We start from the raw sequence: 20,751 nt of genomic DNA, 5'->3' as shown, positions 1-20,751 counted from the left end.
GAATCTGATGTTATATGCCATCAGATAGTGCCAGAGTTGAAGTGACTGGCAGAACAATTAGTGGGTGTCTATGTGGGAAAATCCCCACACATAGACATTGAAAGATTAGTCTCAGAACCATTTCCGTGGGAGAGGGAATGTGGAGATTTTTATTTTATATTGTTTTCTATCAAGTTTTACATTCGTTTCTTTAGTTGGTTTTAGAATGTATAGTGTTCAGAATTTAGACAAGACAGATAAACTGGATTATGGTGCAATAACTAATAACCTAACATCTCAAAGTTGAGTGAAACAATAGTTTGTTTCTCTTCTATATCACATGCAATTGCAGATTTCCAAAAGGGGCTCATGGGGCAGCCACCAACTTAGAGCCTTTTAGTCACCCTGACAGAGGGAAACGACATGGCACATCACAGACCAGCTCCCAGAGCTTCTAACCAGACCTCACTATTTCTTATTTCATGGACCAAAGCAAGTCACGTACCACTGCTAACTTCAAAGGAGAAGAGAAATACAATGTGAAATGTACATAAGGGGAGAACCTGAATTATTTGGAAAAAGCACTGGTAACCTCTTCACGGCCATTTTTTCTCCTAAATCTCCCATTTACCAGGCTGGAAAACAATAATAGATAAAAGCAAAAGTTCATAATTTAATCAACAAAATAAGTAAATTTTTTTAAAGTACACCTAGAATGATGTATAAGTTAGGCCCTGAATTAAAAACATAATGCCATTACAAAAAAAAAAAATAGAGGGATGACATTCCACTTGAGAATGGATCACTAGAAACTCAAAATAACATTGTTCGATACAACCAAAATCATACATGTGATTGTGTCTGTACATGAATCCACAAAGGTTTATTTAATCCTTCTGTAAAGGAAAATTAGAACTACAAACAGTGTTGGCCTTGAGTTTGAGGATCTAGGAGCAAAGAATATTATAGTTAAGTTAAAAAATAAGAGAAAGTAGAAAGGGGAAAGCTTCCATTCCTGTCTTGGAAACACAGGTCTGAACTTAAGCAACATTTTCAACAATAAGGTCGACTCTGATACCTTACCCCAGGCCACCACATACCATTGTTCTGTCATTGTCATAAACAACACAGAGCCCTCTAACCAGAACTGTTGTAATCTCTAATATTGTGCTGAGATTCAAAATTATTTTTTCCGCCCTGGCCGGTTTGGCTCAGTGGTTAGGGCGTCCGCCTGCGGTCCGGAGAGACCCGGGTTCGGTTCCCGCTAAGGGCACGAACCTGGGTTGCAGTTTGTCCCCGGCCCTGGTTGGTTGTGCGGGTGGCAGCCACTCGATGTGTCCCTTTCACATCGATGTTTCCCTCTCTCTCTCTTCCTCTCTCTCCCTCCCACTCTATCTGTACAAAAAATGGAAAAATGTCCTCGGGTGAGGAAAAAAAAAAAAAAAAGAAACAAAATTATTTTTTCCTTCATCCAGTAATAATTTCCTCTAAATTAGTGCACTGATCTTAGTTAATAATTAAGTGAAAAGGTGTGGTTTAGTGAGACAAAAACACAGCTAAGCATTAGGGCATATAGGTTCTAGTCTCAGCTCTAAAATATACCTCCTAGGTTACAATTTTGTGATCTATTTTATGAGTTTTAACTTACTGATGCACAATATAGAAAGGAAAATACAGAAATAAGAACTGTCACAGAATCAAACAAGAGAATAGGAGTGTCTTCTTTTGAAATTCTAAAAGTGGTATAGAATTATAAGGTATGACTACTATCATTATTACATGGTGTGACTACTATCATTATTATATGGCAAGCAATCAGATTAAAACAATATACACTCATATTTTTTAAACTGATCTTTATATAACTCAAACTGAGATACTTGTATTTTCAAAAGTGACAGCTTATTATCCCAACCTCTGAGTTTCTTGAAAGCAAAGACTGTCTCTTACATCTTTGTCAATCATGGTACAAAATGTATACTTAACAAATTTAGCTTTGCACCTGAGAACAAAGAGGGGACAGCATGGGTTAAAGGACAGAACATAGCCTATGAAACAGAAAGCAAGGAAACCATCCTGAAAAAGACTAAAGGAGTGTGCACAACAGGAAGTGTTGTGGACATCAAGAGTCACAGGGTTGAGGGTTAGTCATCATTAGGGGCCTTGAAAGACAAGAATAGGAAGACAGACTTTGTAGAGTAGGCATCCATCAGTAGGGAAGCATTCCACTATCCAGCCAGAGCAATTATACAAAAGCCACAGAAGCTGATGTCCAACTGTTCTCAGTCCCAAATTAATGAACCTGTCAGGAGGGTAATTTTTTACTACATTTTTAGACATTGCTTAGAAAATAATTGACAGGTTTCTAAATGTGTGCAGTTCTAACATTTCTCAATGAGGGGGTTTCCCTTTCATCTTCTCATGTGCTTTTATTCCCTAGTCTAACATATATTTTAACACATTTTTCTCCACAGCTTAAAACTCAAGTAGTTACTATGTAGGCTGTGTAACTGGTTCTGAGATGCTTTATATAACAAATTACACATGCACAGAATAAATTAATGAGTGCCTTAAAGGTGGGTAGCAAAGGACATACAAAGGAGGGTTAGTGCAGCTTTTGCCGGTCAAGCCCAGGACTGATCACCAGCAATGTGGACATCCTAACAAGACGGGTTGATTACTGTGGCAGAGAGATGGATTCTTCTGAGTCCCTCACGTATCTTGTCCTCTGTTAGACAAGACCTCGTCATACAAAATTCCCACTTAATCAGACAAACAAGGCACAGAAACCTAACAACCTTCAGGATAACCTTTCATCTTAGAACAGAATTGGTTAAAAGAGATCTACCTATAATTTGAGAGAAAAGGAGTAAGATTAGAGAGGAACAAATACTCTCAGTAATTTTTTTTCTTTTAAAGAACCACATTTGTGATAGATAAAAGTCATATTCTAGGTCAAAGTATATCCCTAATGCGCATAGATATACATAGCATATGTCACCCTAAGAAATTCTATGATGTGGGACTTATATTATTCCCCTGGCATTTCCTCATGTATTAATGTTATTTCTGTAATGAGCTTCTATTGCATTTATATTTAGAAATCAGAGTTTTGAAAAAAGTACAGTGTGATCTCATATCAGCCTTTTCTGATAAGCAATTAGCTCAGCAAAAATAACTTTTTAGGGTAAATTTCAGTCCATTTCAGCTGAGTAATAAAAAGTGATGATCTCAACATCTAACTTCTAATTATCTCTCTACGAAATAAGATTAGGGAAGTCATAAGTAAGAAAACCAAGTAGAGAAATACATTTCTTGACTTTACATTATCATGTCCTCAGCCAGCCTAATTAAATCGGAATAAATTTTTTAAAAGATAGAGGCTAAAATGAAACGAGAACAAAGCCTTCACTCTCCACCTTTACACTGTAGAGGCTAGCCTGTGGTCCTCCTTCACTCTTCCCCTTCTTTCTACCCCCAGTTCTGGTTTAAATGGATTTCCATAGATCTTGTCTGGTTTGAGGACTCCATTATTTAGAAAATCCAGTGTGACAGATAATATTTTCTGAAAATGTTGCCTCAGCAATATCACCATATTTCTATATTTTTTTCCACAATGTTGTCATGTCCCATCAAGTGGCAAGGGGGATTTCCCATCCCCTTAACTGACTTGACCAAAAGAATGTGGTGGACATCATATTGCGTAGCTTTGAATGATAGCTCAAAAAAGATTACATGGCTTTTGTGGTCCTGTCCCCAGGAAAGCTTGACTTTTTAACCCAGCCACCATGCTGTAAAGAAACCCAAATGAGCACTTACAGAGAGGCACATAGAGGGAGGATCTGAGACCTCTGACAAACGGCCACATGATTAAGCTTAGAAGCAGATTCGCCAGCCTCAGTCAAGCCTTCAGATGACTACAGACCCACTTGACAACATTATGAGACAGCCTGAGTCAGAACAACCCAATAATGTTTGTTGTTTTAAGCAAAAAAAAAATTGTGAAGTAATTTGTTATGCAGAAATTCTTAATAATATACCTTCCTGTTAAGGTTACATGAATGGAGACAATAACCTTTTTTTTTTTTTTTTTTTTTTTTTTACAATGACCTTTTAACCACATATAAGACCAGAAACAAAACATAAAAGGAAAAGACCCAGAGAAGGTGGTGAAAGAGAAAAAAAGCCAGCAACCAAAACAAGAAAGAAATTATAGTTTTCATGGCATGCTTTAAGAAACTCAAGGAGCTGAGGAAAATTGAAGTTATAATGCAGTTGCCTGTGGCTACTAAAAGCTCCTGAATCCTATGTCCAGAAATCTTGCTTCATAAGAATCCTCAAAAGAGATCAATGTACAAAGAAAACCAGAAAATGCCATGCCTTTTCAAGTACCAAAGTGAGGACATTCAAAACTTAGAATTTTTGCAGCATGAAGCAATTCAGTTTTCATACTTACGACAATTATATTTTGTTCCAGCAAATGACTGTATGAAAACCTTATGAAATAAATGCCAGAAAAAGTGCAGAAGAAATCTCATCCTTATTTCAAATGCTCTCAAGATCTCTGAAAAGGGGAATTTGCCAATGTAGATAACACCCTGCATAAGCACTGGCCTTTGGTAACTCTAAGAAGTGGTTTTTGTGACATCCGGGGGACCATTATGAATAACAAGCAACTTCTGAGTGAAGTAAAAGAGATGGAGATGGCCTGGTTGGTGTGGCTCAGTGGATTGAGCATCATCTCATGGACTGAGAGGTCCTGGTTCAGTTCCCAGACAGGGCACATGTCCAGGTTGCAAGCTTGACCCCTAGCAGGGGACATGCAGGAGGAAGTCAATCATTATCTCTCTCTCACATCAATGTTTCTCTCTCTCTAAAAAAAATCAATAAAAACATATTTAAAAAAATAAAGGAAATGATGATGGCCCTGGATAGTTTGGCTCAGTGATTAGAGTATTGACCCACAAACCAAAGGGTTGCCGGTTTGATTCCTAGTCAAGGGCACGTACCTGGGTTGCAGGTTTGATCCCCAGCCCCAGTCGGGGTCATGCGGGAGGCAAATAATCAATGTGTCTCTCTCACATCAATGTTTCTCTTTATTGCCCTCTCTTCCACTCTGTAGCTGTCTAAAAATCGAAGGAGAAATATCCTTAGGTGAGGATTTACCAAAAAAAGAAAGAAAAATATGGTGATGCAATATTTTAGACTTTCTAAAGAAATCTTTGAGATCATATATATTTCAGAATTTCTTTGATTTTTAGAAAGATAATCTGAGTATTATAGCAGCACCCCAAAATCAACAATAGTATTTTCATAGAAAAATAAATACATAGCCCTGGCCAGTTAGGCTCAGCGGTTAGAGCATCGGCCTGCAGACCACAGAGTCCCAGGTTCAGTTCCTGCTAAGGACACGTACCTCAGTTGTAGTTTGTCCCCAGTCCTGATTGGGGTCGTGTGGGCGGCAACCACTCAATGTGTCTCTCTCAAGTTGATGCTTTTCTCTCTCCCTTCCTCCCTCTCTCTCTCCCGCTCTATCTGAAGATAAATGCAAAAATGTCCTCAGGTGAGGATGAAAGAAAAAGAAAGGAATATTAGCACAAAAGAAAGTGTGAGTAGTTTCAAATCTGTTCAGGTCAATGTTTTTTTTCCAAATAAGTTTTATCACACACAAACTTATGAAAAATACTTTGCTGTTCAGAACTTTTGGAATTTTAACATTGCAAATAGGGATTATAGACTATAATGACAAAAATACTATTTGTTGGAGACTTAATTTGTGCCAGTCTACTGATATTATCCCATCTACCACATGAAAATGATGCAATTGAGTACCATAGAGGAGGTTAAGTAACATTCCCAAGGTCACAGAACTAATAAGTGGCAAATTCAGGATTCCATCTTGAGTCAGACTTCAAACTCCCTGCCTTTAACCTCTCTATCATAGTGCAAGGGGTTCGAGCTTTGTTGGGATTTTTTGTTTGTTTCACCTTTTTCTGTTTCTTTTAATAGAAGTGATAATGTTAATGAACTTGAGGAAAATTACTTATTACTTACCATCCTGACATTAGTTATCACCTTTGTTTATCTTGCTATATATAAGTCTTACATCAGGATATGCCTTTCTGGTAATCACTACAGAAGCAGTAATTTTACCCGGGGTGATGGTGTAAAGAGAGGTAGATAAAGATGACCATGATTTGAGATTAAGAAAAAGGAATAGCTAGAGAGGAATGGAAATTAGTTCCCCTATTTTTTTGGAGTGGTAATGATGTAAAGAAGAGTAGGCAGTGATAGAACCCCCCAAAAGAGGTTGGTTTAAACACTACAGATTATTTCAGGCAGAAATCTAGGTTCTCCAAATGACATAGGAACAGTACCAACTAAAAAAAAAAAAATGCCAAAGGACAAGTAGAAAAGAGCTACAAAAGGGTCTCAAATAAGACACTTTTGGGAAGTAGTACATGTATGAGAGCACAGTGCCAAAATGATCTGGTGAAGCACCAACTGTAGGACTACAGCAAAGTGAGTCATTTCAGAAAGGCTGCATGGTGTAATGTGTTGATGATTTCCATCTAAGAAACCTCTTTCTAAAACATTGTCTTAGGACTGCTGGCTAGTGGAGAATCAATTGGCTGTTCATTGTCATGAGAGCTGGCAAAGTCCTCCAAGGGAAATATGTTACATCCATCCAATTTTAGCTCTGCAGCAAACCAAGTCATAACACCAACATCTTTGGCACAAAGGCCACCTATACATGAGAGATAAAGCCATCTTAAACAATTGCATTTTATAATAATTATATGAGGACATGATAAATATATACTTTTTTAAATTTTATTTTTGTTAGAGATGTTTCTCCTGTTTATCCCCATTGAACCCCTCCTCCCCATCCACCCCACCCTGTCCCCAGCTTTGTTGTCTGTGTCCATTGGTTATGTTTACATGCATATAAGTTCTGTGGTTTATCTCTTCCTCCCCCCCACTCCCTCTTCTGAGGGTTGTCAGTCTGTACCCTACTTCCATATCTCTGGATCTACTCTATTCCTCAGACTGTTATATTCATTACATTCCACAAATAAGTGAGATCACGTGGTATTTGTCTTTTTCTGCTTGGCTTGTTTCACTTAGGATAATACTGTCCAGGTCCCTCCATGTCGTCTCAAAGGATAAAAGATCTTTCTTTCTTACAACTGCATAGTACTCTATTGTGTATATGTACCACCACATTTATCCATTCGTCTACTGACTGACACTTGGGCTGTTTCCAGATCTTAGCTATTGTAAATAGTGCTGCTATGAACATGAGGGTACATCTATTCTTTCTGATTGGTGTTTCAGGCTTCTTAGGGTATATTCCTAGAAGTGGGATCACTGGATCAAATGGCAGTTCAATTTTTACTTTTTTGCGGTAACACCATATTGTTTTCCATAGTGGATGCATCAGTCTGCATTCCCACCAGCAGTGTACTAGACACCCTCGCCAACACTTGTTGTTTGATGATTTGTTGATAGCAGCCATTCTGACAGGTGTGAGGTGATACCTCATTGTTGTTTTAATTTGCATCTCTGTGATGATTAGTGATGTTGAGCATTTCTTCATATGTTTCTTGGCCATTTGTATGTCCTGTTTGAAGAGATGTCTATTCAGCTCCTTTGCCCATTTTTTTATTGGGTTCTTTGTCTTTTGTTGAGTTGTATGAGTACTCTATATATTTTGGAAATTAACCCCTTATCTGATGTATCATTGGCAATGATGCTCTCCCCTACAGTGGGTTGCCTTTCCATTTTGATGGTTGTTTCTTTTGCTGTGCAGAAGCTTTTTAGTTTGATATAGTCCCATGTGTTTATTTTTTCCTTTGATAAATATATACTTTAATCCAAGGCTCGTCAGTGACAACTATCATAGTTTTTTGATGTGAACATGTGGGAGCAAAAAGTAATAAACACATTACTTCAAGTTCAGGGATTGGGATACTTTTAACCATCCACAGGAGAAGCACCAAAATCATCAGCCATTTGTAAATATTAGAAAACAGTGCCTTACAAATTCATAATTAGGGGTAAAGCAATAAATAATTGCAGATAATAACCATTTGTTGACTTAAATCAAATTGTTAAGCCTGTGTCAGCACATTCGAATAGAATGAAGCCTAAGTCTCTGTAAGATAAAGATGCTTAAAATTTCTATTTAAAGAAAATTAAATCTAGTTTGTTTATGGGCAATAGTGCCTTTAAACAAGGCTTAAATCTGACTTAAAACAAGTTATGATTGAAAAAATAAAAAATGAATGCTTATTCATGCCCTTGCTGATTATTTCTTTCCTTGCAGAGACCTTAGCTAGCTATGCAGTTGAGCCTTGAAGAAATGAGGGGGTGAGAGGAGAGGTGCTAGGGGCACCAGCCTCGAGCAGCCAATAATCTGTCTATAACTTTTGACTCTACAGTGGTCCATTTACATTTGTAGGTTCAACCAACCACGGATTGAAAACAGTATTTTCACATTCCCAATCACAATTTCCCAACTGTGGATTAAAGTACTATTGGGAAACTCTACACAATACCATCAAATGCTTCATTCCCAGCAATGCTTAAAATAGATTTTCATGCCTAAAAGAGTGTGATTTTCAGGATAACAAACTGACACTAAATCTCTCACTTGTCCTTTCACAAGGACAATCTACTGAAAATATAATGCACAAGTTTATGTTCAAAAATTAAAATATAGAGTATGAAATGCTAATATTTCTTTTCTGAAGTTCAATCATTCAAATCCTTCCCATTAAACCCTTTATTTACATGGCAAGCTCCTGTTCCTTCTCTAATACCCAGTCTTAAGAGCCTCTCCTTCTTGAGCTCTTTCTGAACTATGCCATAGTGTATGTGGTTCTCTTCTGGCTGTCCCCAAGGAATTCTGCAAAAAAAATAGTGCTTATTTTTATTATGATTTATCTTTTTACATGCAGTCCTTTCCTTATTAAGTATAAGCTTGTCAAGGACAGAATATATACTCTCCTTATCATTTCCACAGCCAAAATGATGCCTGGCATATATTAAATTCTCAGTTAAGTCTATTTTTTTTTATGATAAATATATGATGGAGGATGTAATTTATCACCTTCTGTGTATCTAGCTCTGTGCTAGGCAGTTTTATTACATTATTTCATTTACTGTTCCCCTCAACACTGTGGGTATCACTATTTCCATTTGGTCAAAAAGAGAATGAGGCCCAAGTAGGTTATTACTCGATTGCCTGAGCCTACATCCATAGTAAGTGATAAATTAAAATTAAGGCAAAGCTATCTGCTATCAAGCTTTTTCTAAAATTGCAGAGGACAGTGGACATGTTTGCAGAGAGCCTTATTCAATGGGTCTGTGCAGTGGTTATGTTATTTTATTTCTATGGGATTGAATGGAGCAGTATAAGAGACAAATGAATAATATTGATTGAGTGAAGTAGAATTGTGACAATCTAGTGGAAGTAAGGACTTCTATAGGGTGCAACTACATGCAACTAAGTGGCTATAGATTGAATATAAGTAAAAAACTATCCTGTGTATACAAAGAGAATGAATGTGTCTAGGAATGTTCATCATCCACTCTTTTTTCATATTATATTTAACACCATATTTTTTACTAATTTTCTTCTTTAATCCCTCTCTCCACTCCCAAACTAGACACTGACTTTGGAGCAGAGAACATTGTCATGCACTAAATTGCATGCTCCCAAACACACCATAGAGATCAACAGAACATAACAGCTCAGGATGTGTATGTTGGGGGAAAATACATTGATCAGCAAACGTAGGCATAACAACAGCGGATTCATTTATAAACCATGTTTGGTCCATAGCATAACAATTTATTCTGAGCTTGAATTAGATGATCTCTGAAACACTTTTACCATGGTTTCAATTGTGTTTTTTTGAGCACCTACATCTAAAAATGGTACTCCTCTATATGATCTCATTATCACAATAGCCCTGCAAGATATATTTTTACGGACCGTGTGTAAATGAGGACACTAAGAGTCAGACTAATTTAGGTAAGGTCACCCAAAAAAATAAATAGTGCAGTAAGTCCATGTGACTTTAACTGAAGTCCATGTGACTCCAGAGCTCATGGACCATCCACTAAAACCCACAGCTGCTTATGAACCTACATGCAAAACAGTTAATACTTTGATACAAAAAGGAATTAAAAACTTTGCTATTATAATACTAACAATTTACCAAGGAAACAATTGTTAGTACCTTGGGTACTTGAGGGTTATTTTTTCCTGACAGATAGTAATTGGGTGTGGAATATCTCAGACAATGAGGAGAAGGTTGGGAGAGAATGCACATGTGAGATCCAGGGCCCATAATTTTGAATTGTCAACATGGTTAATTGATGTTCTTAATAAACCTAGCATTGTTTGAGATGTTTCTGAAGTAAAAAAAAATTCACAAAGTTTTTATTAATTCCAGTGATCCCAGGTCAACCTGATACATTGAGATAGTTCAAAGGACATCAAATTTTGGCCATAATCTATGAAACAAACATCTCAGATACAAATATGCATTTAAAGTTATGGAGGAAAAAAAACACATTTTACAGCAAAGTAATCTGCTGCAAACAAGTTAAAAAGTTTAAAGTTACAAAAATGTAAGCAAATGATTAGTCTGCCTATATAAAGTTTGTTGCTAAGCAACCACATCAATGGAATATTTCAATTATTATTTGACATTCTAGAGCTCCCTTTAGACGTAACAAAAATAGACATTCCATGGCTAATAAAATCATCTCATAAAATATGGAAACCTGAGACTAATTTTCTGAAACAATGTCTCTGAAAAACACAGCAACATATTAATATTAAAACATAGAGTTAGGGCTTGGTGACTATAACCTGTTATTTTCCATTCCATTCCAAAAAATTCTTGTATAGTTCTGTGTTAATATTCGGTAAAATAATTGGGTATGTATTTCCCTTTTGAAATCACAACTATAGTCATTAAGCAGGTGAGTGATGAGGCAGTTATACAACCTCCAGAGTTTTATATTTCTCTTTAAAGCACAAATTCCTCTTTAGATTTTAATATCCACATATTTTTGTATAAAATGAGAATGAATTAGGATGCCTTGCTATTAATTACCTGTTATAAACTGTAAAATCATTTTTATATTTTAATGAATGTTTCCTTCTTCCATTTCCCCCACTGGGATCTGGTCATAATTAAAATGAAATAGTAGAGACTGGGCTTAGCAGTGCCCAGTACATGCCAACTTCTCCCAGTCAGATTGAGACAATCCTTTGCAAATGGCTTTTGCTTGTCTCCTTGACAGTTCCTTTTAAAAACGGATAAAATTTTATCTTCCTAGTTCTAACTAGTTTCAGAAAAAAATATTTCTTTTAAATTAAAAAACAAAAAGTACTGTTGTGTCTGCCTTACTGTGATATTCCCCAGGTCAAAGATTCCAATGCAGCTAGTTCATGATGGAGGTGATCATACCAAGCACAGTAGGAGAGTAGGGTGGTGAGGCAGAGAATAGAAGGGAGCCTGTGAAGGTACACTATCAAGCAGTGATCATTTCGGATAATCTGAATCTAATTCAGCTGGAGAGTATATGCCTGGGAACTATCCCTCAGAAGGGCCAAGATCTGGGCTGTTTGAGGGAGAAGCAAAGTCAAATCAAATCCCTAATAATGTACTTGCATTCACATCATTGTCTCAGGAACTGCTTCTGGAAAAAATCAACCTAAAATATTGGAAAATTATTTTAACTTGTGACCAGGACTTTTGCAAAGTAACAAGCGTTTTATAGCAGTGACAGTTAATAAGGGGCAAGACTGATTTTCATTATTAGCATAAAAGTCATATTTACCTCTTCCTCTATTTTCTTCCCCCAAATGCTCTACCCATATTAGTCATTTACTTCTTCACTATGTTATACTCTTGTTGCACTAAATACCCAGATTTGACAATTGGACAATAGCATATTAAAGTAATTTTCTTGGTATCTCCAAAAAGAGTACTCTACCTGTCTCAGAACTTATCAATAGTACAGTGACTATTTCATCTGGGCTTCTCTAGGAGACTGTAAGTGCTAAGCGTTCTCTCTCTCTCTCTCTCTCTCTCTCTCTCTCTCTCTCACTTTCACCATACACACTGCTGTCAAATCATTGCTTCTGTACATAGATGTAATAACATCACTTTCAAATTCAAATAAGTTTGATGGTACCATAGTTCTTACAGAATATAATAAAATTTTCTTAACTTGAAATTTAAAGCCTTCCAAAATTAAACTCCACCTTACATATTTAGAACCAGCTATCTAACAGTAAGTTTCCTACTATAATCAACATACAGCTTTTAGGCATGTTATAAGTGGGTGTTAGGGCAATCTAACATCCCAGTTTGCCTACAAATGTCCAGTTTTAGCCTTAAAAACCCCATGTCCCATAAAACCCATTAGACTCAAGCAACCTAGGACAATTGGTCACCATAGGTGTGACAGCATACACTGCTAAGATATACTTATTTTTCATGGTTCAAAGAAACATCCATGTTTAAATAAATTAATGGCCCTATCTTGAATAACAGGCAAGTGACTGAAGGAATTCTACATCCAAAACACATTGTGCAAGTGGAGGGAAGGAATATAAAGTGTCAGCTATAAAAGCAGCACCTTATTATTTATCATCAGAATCAGAATCTTATCACCTTATCAAATTCCCCCCAAATTGCCAACTACTTTTACCTAACATTTCAGTAAACCTAAACTACCTAACCCTATAGTCACTATCTGTTTAAATCCTCGCAAAAACCTTATGGGGTAGGTTCTACTATTATCTCCACTCCTAAGATCTTGACACTTACATCAGAGATCTACTGACCTGCTTGCGATCACACTATCTATGAGGGGCGGTATGAGGCACGGACCTGGAGTCTCTGCTGCCAAATCTCGTACCCTGAGTAATTGCGCTGTGTGCCCTCACCTCTGCCCTCAATAGAGTGGCTCCACCATGATAGTCACCTGTCATTGTGACTGTTGATGGTGCCTGTTCCTTAGGTGGCCCGATGACCAGTGAAGCACACTGCATCATTCTTACCAGGAGTTATGAAATCTAAATGAGGCCAATTACTAAACTGTCCTACTGTTTTTGAATTACCTTGACTTGAAGGAAGTTTTGTGAGCAGCCAAATGGTTTATTTTAGTCCAACAACAGAATGGTCTGTTCTACAAATAATATTAAAGATATCAAATATGCACTTGATTAGTCAAAAAATAATAATTATGATAATAATACTGGTGATGGATAGCTAACATGTATGTTGGTCAGTATAAGCCAGGCACTATGGTTAATATTTTTGTGCATTAGCTAATTTAATTCTTATAACAATCCTAACAAGTAGACACTATTATCCCTACTCTATTCTATAGATGAAGAAATCTAGGCTCAGAAAAGTGAAGGGTCTGAATTATAGCAATAAGTAGACTTGAATATTAGTGTGCTTGACTATCAGACTCAGTAAAGTTCATTATTTTCTGGTCCATTAAGGAAGGGTCTAGTTAGAGATTAGTTTTGAGCCAATAGTTAAAAATTACTTTATGGCCCTGGCTGGTGTGACTCACTTGGTTGGGCATCATCCCGTGCATTGAAGAAGGGTTGTTGGTTCGATTCCCGGGTTTCAGGCTCAATCCCCAGTAGGGGGCATACTGGAGGCAGCAATGAATGTTTTGCTCTCACATGGATGTTTCTCTCTCTCTTTCCCTCTCCCCTCTTCTCTAAAAATCAATTAAAAATTTCTTTTTGAAACTTTAAATACTAGAGAAATAAGCTCATTCAGCTCACAAATGAAGACCAGACCACAAGACTTATCTGTATCAAAAGAAGACTGGAAAACAGGCTTTGCTGGTCACATCAAAGAATGTAAATAACTGTCAGCTTGGTTTAATACCTGAACACAAAGTACTTTATTAAAAGCCAACTTCAGCTAGCTACAGAATAACATGAGGCTGGAACTGGAACAAAAAATAACCTCGATTTTAGTTTTCTCTCAACTAGTTGATATTTGTCTGTCAAAAATCATTTCCTCTAAATACCACAAAGCAGCTCTGAATACAAAATGTCCCCGTGGAAAAAGAGTTTCTCAAAAGCTGGATAACCAAACAGACATTTCTTTCAGACAAAGCAAGCATTCTATCAGTTCTGTTTTGCCTTTAATGTGTGTATCACAGAAGGAAAGAGGTGGGTAGGAGACTGGGGAACATTAGAAGACAGCACTGATTTTACTTGACATTCCTTTGCAGAAGCTCTGTTCACAGTGTTCTCCTCTGCTTCCCCTCTCCCCCCCAAGGAGCAGGAGACGACTCAGTTCACCCTCAACATCAAACATAAGTTATGGAGACCTAAAGACTTTGAAGTTTGTTTAGCTTGAAAAACATCCTAGATATACCTCCACAAAGTAAAGACACAAATGCTATGGCTAGGCTGTATCCATCACATCATAAAACTCTTTCTTAGGAGAATGTAGCATTCCTTCTCATTTAGAAATTTAGCATGAACGTTTCTGTTTCTACAGGGACCCTATAAAAAAAAATAAGTCAAGTTAGTACATGGCATGTAAAAGTTTTCTAATATCCTAAAGTGTTACACATACTGTACTCTTCCCATGCATCATCTTGATAAAGCATTTTATTACTAGGTACATGAAGAAAGTTAGTTTGTATGACTGATTAAAACTATATTTTCCCTGGCAAAGGAATTTTATAGGCTGTCTCCAGGTGGGATAACAAATCACATTCATTAATCTACTCATTCCAAGTGGAAGCTTCGAGTGGCACTTCCTAATTTTAATACACTTCATAAATTTGCTCTGTTCTCTAAACCTTCTGCTTAGTTTCTTCTTCAACCTGTTTTGCTTTTTCAGTATGAATCACCTACCATTCCTCCCTCTGAAGGTTCTTTTTTCTGCTTGTCAAAGAACCATCCCATTTCAGCTCTCCCAAATAGGTCCACATCTTTTCAAACTCTATTTTTTTTAGAGAGAGAAGAAGGGAGAGAGAGATGAAAACATTGATGTGAGAAAGATATATGATCAGCTGCCTCCTGCACGCCCCCTACTGGGGTTTGAGCCTGCAACCCAGGCATGTGTCCTGACCGGGAATCAAACCAGGACCTCTCAGTCCATGGGATGATGCTCAGTCCACTGAGCCACACCAGCCAGGCTCATACTCTATTTTTTTATCCTCATTTTCAGTGAAAGCATCCTACTCCATCTCCTCTCTCTTAAATCTCCCTCTATTTGACATTAGTTAGTTTGTATATGCATTTTTTATTTACAAAAAAAGTACAGTAAAGATCAAGTTTCAGGGACGCACATTACATGAAAGCTGTTAAACACCAACAAATTTAACTTTTGTTTTGCTCTTTCAGAAAAAAATAAGGGCTCAAGTATTATTCTGCACATAACAATTGTTGAATAACCAGGCAATTTCTCAAAATTCCTTTAGTACATGAGGATACAAAAGGCTAACAAGGAGAGGCAGAAGCACCCTTGATGTATGCCCAGGGGAAGATAATAACCTCAGGGTTCAGTGACTTCTTATCCCTCCACAATGTGTGCTTTCTCAAAATTTCAATGTAGTGTTTGCTTTGGGGTAAAAAAAAAAAATACATTTAATTTCCTGGTTTAGTTTCTCAAAGTTTTAAAATGTATATGTGAGTTTATAAGTCTTTGCCAGAGTTCATAACTATCTAGAAAACAAAAAACAAAACATACTTTAGAAATAAAACAAACCAGCCCATTTTAAGCACAACTCATCACTTTCCGTGTGGATATTGGTTTGGAATTAGAGCTGCACTATTAAAACACTCAGCTTGTCTATTCTCATATCCTATCTATTGGCTGACCCAGTGGTTGACTTTCAAAGGCCAACAACTGGAGTCACTAATGTGGTTTACTACTCTAGCTTCTCATTGAATCATCTGAAAAATGGTAAAATAATACCCCATTTCAGAGCAATTAAATTAAAATATTTGGGGGTCTGCCCTGGCCAGTTTGGCTCAGCAGTTGGAGCATTGGCCTGTGGACCAGAGAGTGCCAGGGACAGTCTCAGCTAGGCCCTAGCAGCTAGGAGCATGTACCAAAAATTAAATTAAATTAAATATCTGGGGGTCCTAAATGGTTGTGGGTGTTTTCTAAAATCTCCCCAAAGGATTTAATAGATAGCCAGAATTAAGAACTATTGCACCTGACAAGAGACACAGATCTGGCCAATCCATTCCTTGAGCCTGGATATTCAAGGATGGAAATTCTGAATAAGCAAAACCCTTAGTACAGAGAAGAAAGCATAGTGAACGTGTGAGTTAGTGTGTGAGTGTGGGTGTGTGTATTTGGGAAAGGATCTCCCAGACTGAGGACAGACAACATATGCAAAGGCTCTGAAGGGGCAAACTATACAACCCATTCTAAAAACAAAGAGCTGCCTGGCTGGTGTGCACTAAGAGGTCGCTGGTTTGATTCCTGGTCAGGACACATGCCCAGGTTGTGGGCTCGATCCCCAGTAGGGAACATGCAGGAGGCAGCCAATCGATGTTTCTCTCTCACGTCAATGTTTCTATATATCTCTCCCTCTTTCTCTAAAAAAAATTTATAAAAACATATTTTTAAAAAGGAGGAGGAGGAGGAGGAGAAGAAGGAGAAGAAGGAGAAGAAGAAGAAGAAGAAGAAGAAGAAGAAGAAGAAGAAGAAGAAGAAGAAGAAGAGGAGGAGGAGGAGGAGGAGGAGGAGGAGGAGGAGGAGGAGGAGGGGAGGAGGAGGAGGAGGGGAGGAGGAGGAGGAGGAGGAAGAAGAAGAAGAAGAAGGAGGAGGAGGAGGAGGAGGAGGAGGAGGGGAGGAGGAGGAGGAGGAGGAAGAAGAAGGAGGAGGAGGAGGAGGAGGAGGAGGAGGAGGAGGAGGAGGAGGAGGAGGAGGAGGAGGAGAAAACAAAGTGCCAGCCAGGGCAGAAAGATTACCAGCCAATGGGAGATGAGCAGGGGTTAGATCATGGGAAAGACCATTAGGTCATAGATATTATGATTCTCTCAATCATCATTGACTAGTCTTCTTCCTCCTCCTACCTCATTATCTATATCAGTAAGTTGACAACTCTGTGAACATAACATTCTCATTTTTCTCTTTCCAAATCACTGTCATCCTTCTAGTATAGATCATTATCTTTTGCCCAAACTATTGCAAATAACTTCTTGAGGGCTCTCCCAGCTTTCAAACTCTGCCCTCTGCTATCTACCATGAACCTACGGCTGGAAAATGCTCTTCCAAATACAGCAAGGGTCATGTAATTCCCCTGCTCAAACAGCTTCACTTGCTGCCCATTAGCTACCAAAGGAAATGCAAGATGTTTGTGCCGCTTTCAATCTGTCTTTCTGCATCTACAAACTGTTCCACTCAAGGATTACCCAGTCCTCTATCACTGGATGGCTGGTCTCTGAGCCTCTTCCCAGAAGTCACACCTATAACCAATCCTGCCTTCCTAAAGCTCAAACCATCCTTGACTACCAGCAACCTACTTATTATTTTTCTTCTTTACTAAGTAATATATAGATAGAGATAGAGATAGAGATAGAGATAGAGATAGAGATAGAGATAGATAGATATAGATGATATAGATAGACATAGACATAGAGGTAGATATACAATAGTTAGATTTGATATACAGATATATATATTTGCCAGTGATTTGTATCACAGGGGTACTAAGTTCCTCTTCCTTTCCCTTCTCTAATTCTATAACCCTAAGAGAATGATTTATTGTACTCTCTTCCATAATTTCTCTTTCCCTTGTATAAAAATAAATGTATCCTTTTTTCTTCCTGCCTTCACATAAGTCTTCTGCCCTTGGACTGAGATTTACTCCATTGACTCCCCTGGATCTCAGGCCTTCAGACTCCTCCTGGAATTACACACCACTGTCTTTCTTGTGTCTCTAGCTGGCAGGTGGCAAACAGTGGGACTTCTCAGACCCTATATGGACTCATTTTTCTGCACACTTAAAGTGTCTTTCAATATTAAGAATATATAATTATATATCACTTCACTCATATGTGGAGTCTCATGAACAAAATAAACGAAATAGAAACAGACTCATAAAGAACAGACTGACAGTTGTCAGAGGGGAGGGGGCTTCGAGTGATGGGTGGAAAGGGTGGAAGGATTAAGAAAAAAAATAGACACAGACAACAGCATGGTGGTTACCAGAGGGAAAGGAGGTGGAGGGAAGTAGGAGAGAGCATAGGGAGGTAAATGGTGATGGAAGGAGACTTGACTTGGGGTGGTGAGCACACAATGCAATATACAGATAATGCATTATAGAATTGTACTCCTGAAATCTATATAATTGTATTAACCAATGTCACCCAAGTAACTTCAATAAAAAGAGTTAAGAAAATAAAATAATAAAAATAATGTATAATTATGGGCCTAAATATGACAAAGATATATGTGAACTCAATTGGCCAATGTGAACAGAAAACACTTACATATGTATAACTTGATGAGGTGTCTTAAATAGTGTTAATTATTTTGAGATTATCTACAGAGCCAAAACATGAACTTAGCTTTCTATTTTGAATTCTATTGGTAAAAAAAATTTCATGGGCAAATTCTATGTCCATCCCTTTTAATTATTAGTACTGTTAAAGGTTGCATGATAGTCCCAACCAGATTATTTATTCAATTATTTATTTAAATTGAGAAACAAAGTTTCTCTTCCATTTTTTATTTTTATTAGGTAATTCATGCGATTTTTTATTGCTAAATTTCTGCTAAAACTGAAAATACAAATGTGTGAGAATAAAAAGCAATCTTTATCCTTTTTTCTAAGCCCGTCCTTAAGTAACCAGTGTTATTGATTTGACAAATAGCTACTTGCATTTTCTTTAAATTTATCTAAACATACAAAAAATACTCTACTTTTTTGTATTCTTCTATTTTTTTTTTTTTTTATTTTACAAAATGGAGCTTGAATCATTTAAAATACCTTTTAAGTTAAATGGATGAAAGGTATTTTTTTTTAGGTATAATTGACATACAACATTATATTAGCTTCATGTGTACAATATAACAACTTGACATTTGTATACATTACAAAGTAATCACCACAATAAGTCTAGTCAATATCTGTCACCACACACAGCCACAGAATTTTTTCTTGTAATGAAAACTTTAAAATTTACTCTCTTAGCAACTTTTAAATATGCATTATATTATTAATTATAGTCCCACGCTGTGCATTACATCCCATAACATTTTCTAATAATAATACATTAATTTTTTTATTTCTGTCAAGTTATTGGAAAATTTATATCTCTTAGCATTACATGCCCATTCTCTGAGACCCCATCTAAAATAGTACATCCTTAATCAATCCTTTCTTCATTCTCTTTTCCTAGATCTCTTCCTTTTCCTCTGAAACTTTTGAAGCACATGTTTTATCTTTTTGTGAAACTTTTCATATTATACTTTATACTGAATTGAGTTTCCTTATTTTATATATCTTTACTTTATTATAGCTTGAAAGGGTAGGTATCTTACCTATTCTGATAACTTCCATAACATCAGCACAATGGTAGTACACAGGAGATGGTCCAATTTCTACTTAATGGGATTCAGCCGATCAATCAGAGAAATGGCAGCTCAAGGCTAAGAATTAAACGTGTATGACTCTGCATCCTCTTGGAGGAAATTGCCAGTCGATTGCTAAAAAATTCTATCATTGATAAAATGGTTGAACAAAACAGATATACCATATTCACTTATCAAATGTACTGCTCAAACATCTAGAGTAGGTAAAGCCAATCAACAAGAGTATGACACCATCACAAGGTATATAAGCCAGAATATAAATATAAATTTTATATTTAAAATTTGTAGGTACCTTAGTTTAAAGTGAACTCTTTAAAATCAGTGGGTAAAAGATAGAAAAAGATTATAATTCAGCATATAACTAAAACAGGGTTAACAGAGATGCACTCTGGGTATGTACCGGTATTAGAGTTGCCTTACATGCATAAACCCATTATATGTACACACCCCATTGCAGTAGATACTAGTATTATTCACATGTCATATATGGAAAATTAACTCTCCCAAGGGCATAGATTATACCTGTAAGGGAACTGAGCTGAATGCCCAGGTCTATTGAAGTCTAAGCTACTTATAATGTCCCATCCATAGAGGTATTAAAGACCAAGCAACTCAGTCAAAAGTGCTACAGAACCCATAATTGCATTAAGGCAGATAACAGAAAGATGATACCCAAACCAGGTCATAGAATTTATTATACTATCACAGATGTTAGAATTTCCTCAGTGTCAAAACCCTACAAGAAAAAAACAAACAAGCATTGTTCATTAATTTATAAAGACAAAGAAAGGCCCAAAGATGACATAGATTTACTTTTAAAATATATAAACCATGCAGGTATAGAGGAATGAGGAACAAAATATATCTACAGTGTATAAACAGCACAGTCACTTAACACTGTGATGAAGTTCAGTTTCTGAACATTTTCTTGGCTGGCTACATCAAGTCTTCTGAACTTGAGTCACTTGTCATATAAGATGGATGCTAAATGCCATATTAGCACTTCCTTGCTGGTAGCTCAGCACCTCAACCAGCTCTTTCAAGTTTATCTGTTCTTACTTCATCTTTTGCAAAGTTACCAATGTCTGCTATTCTCTTAAATGTTGTCCTTTTATTTTTCTCTTGCTTTGTCCTTCAGACA

Source organism: Molossus molossus, unplaced genomic scaffold, assembly GCF_014108415.1.
Source record: "Molossus molossus isolate mMolMol1 unplaced genomic scaffold, mMolMol1.p scaffold_m16_p_17, whole genome shotgun sequence".
NCBI lineage: Eukaryota > Metazoa > Chordata > Mammalia > Chiroptera > Molossidae > Molossus > Molossus molossus.
Note: the sequence above shows the minus strand (reverse complement) of the source record.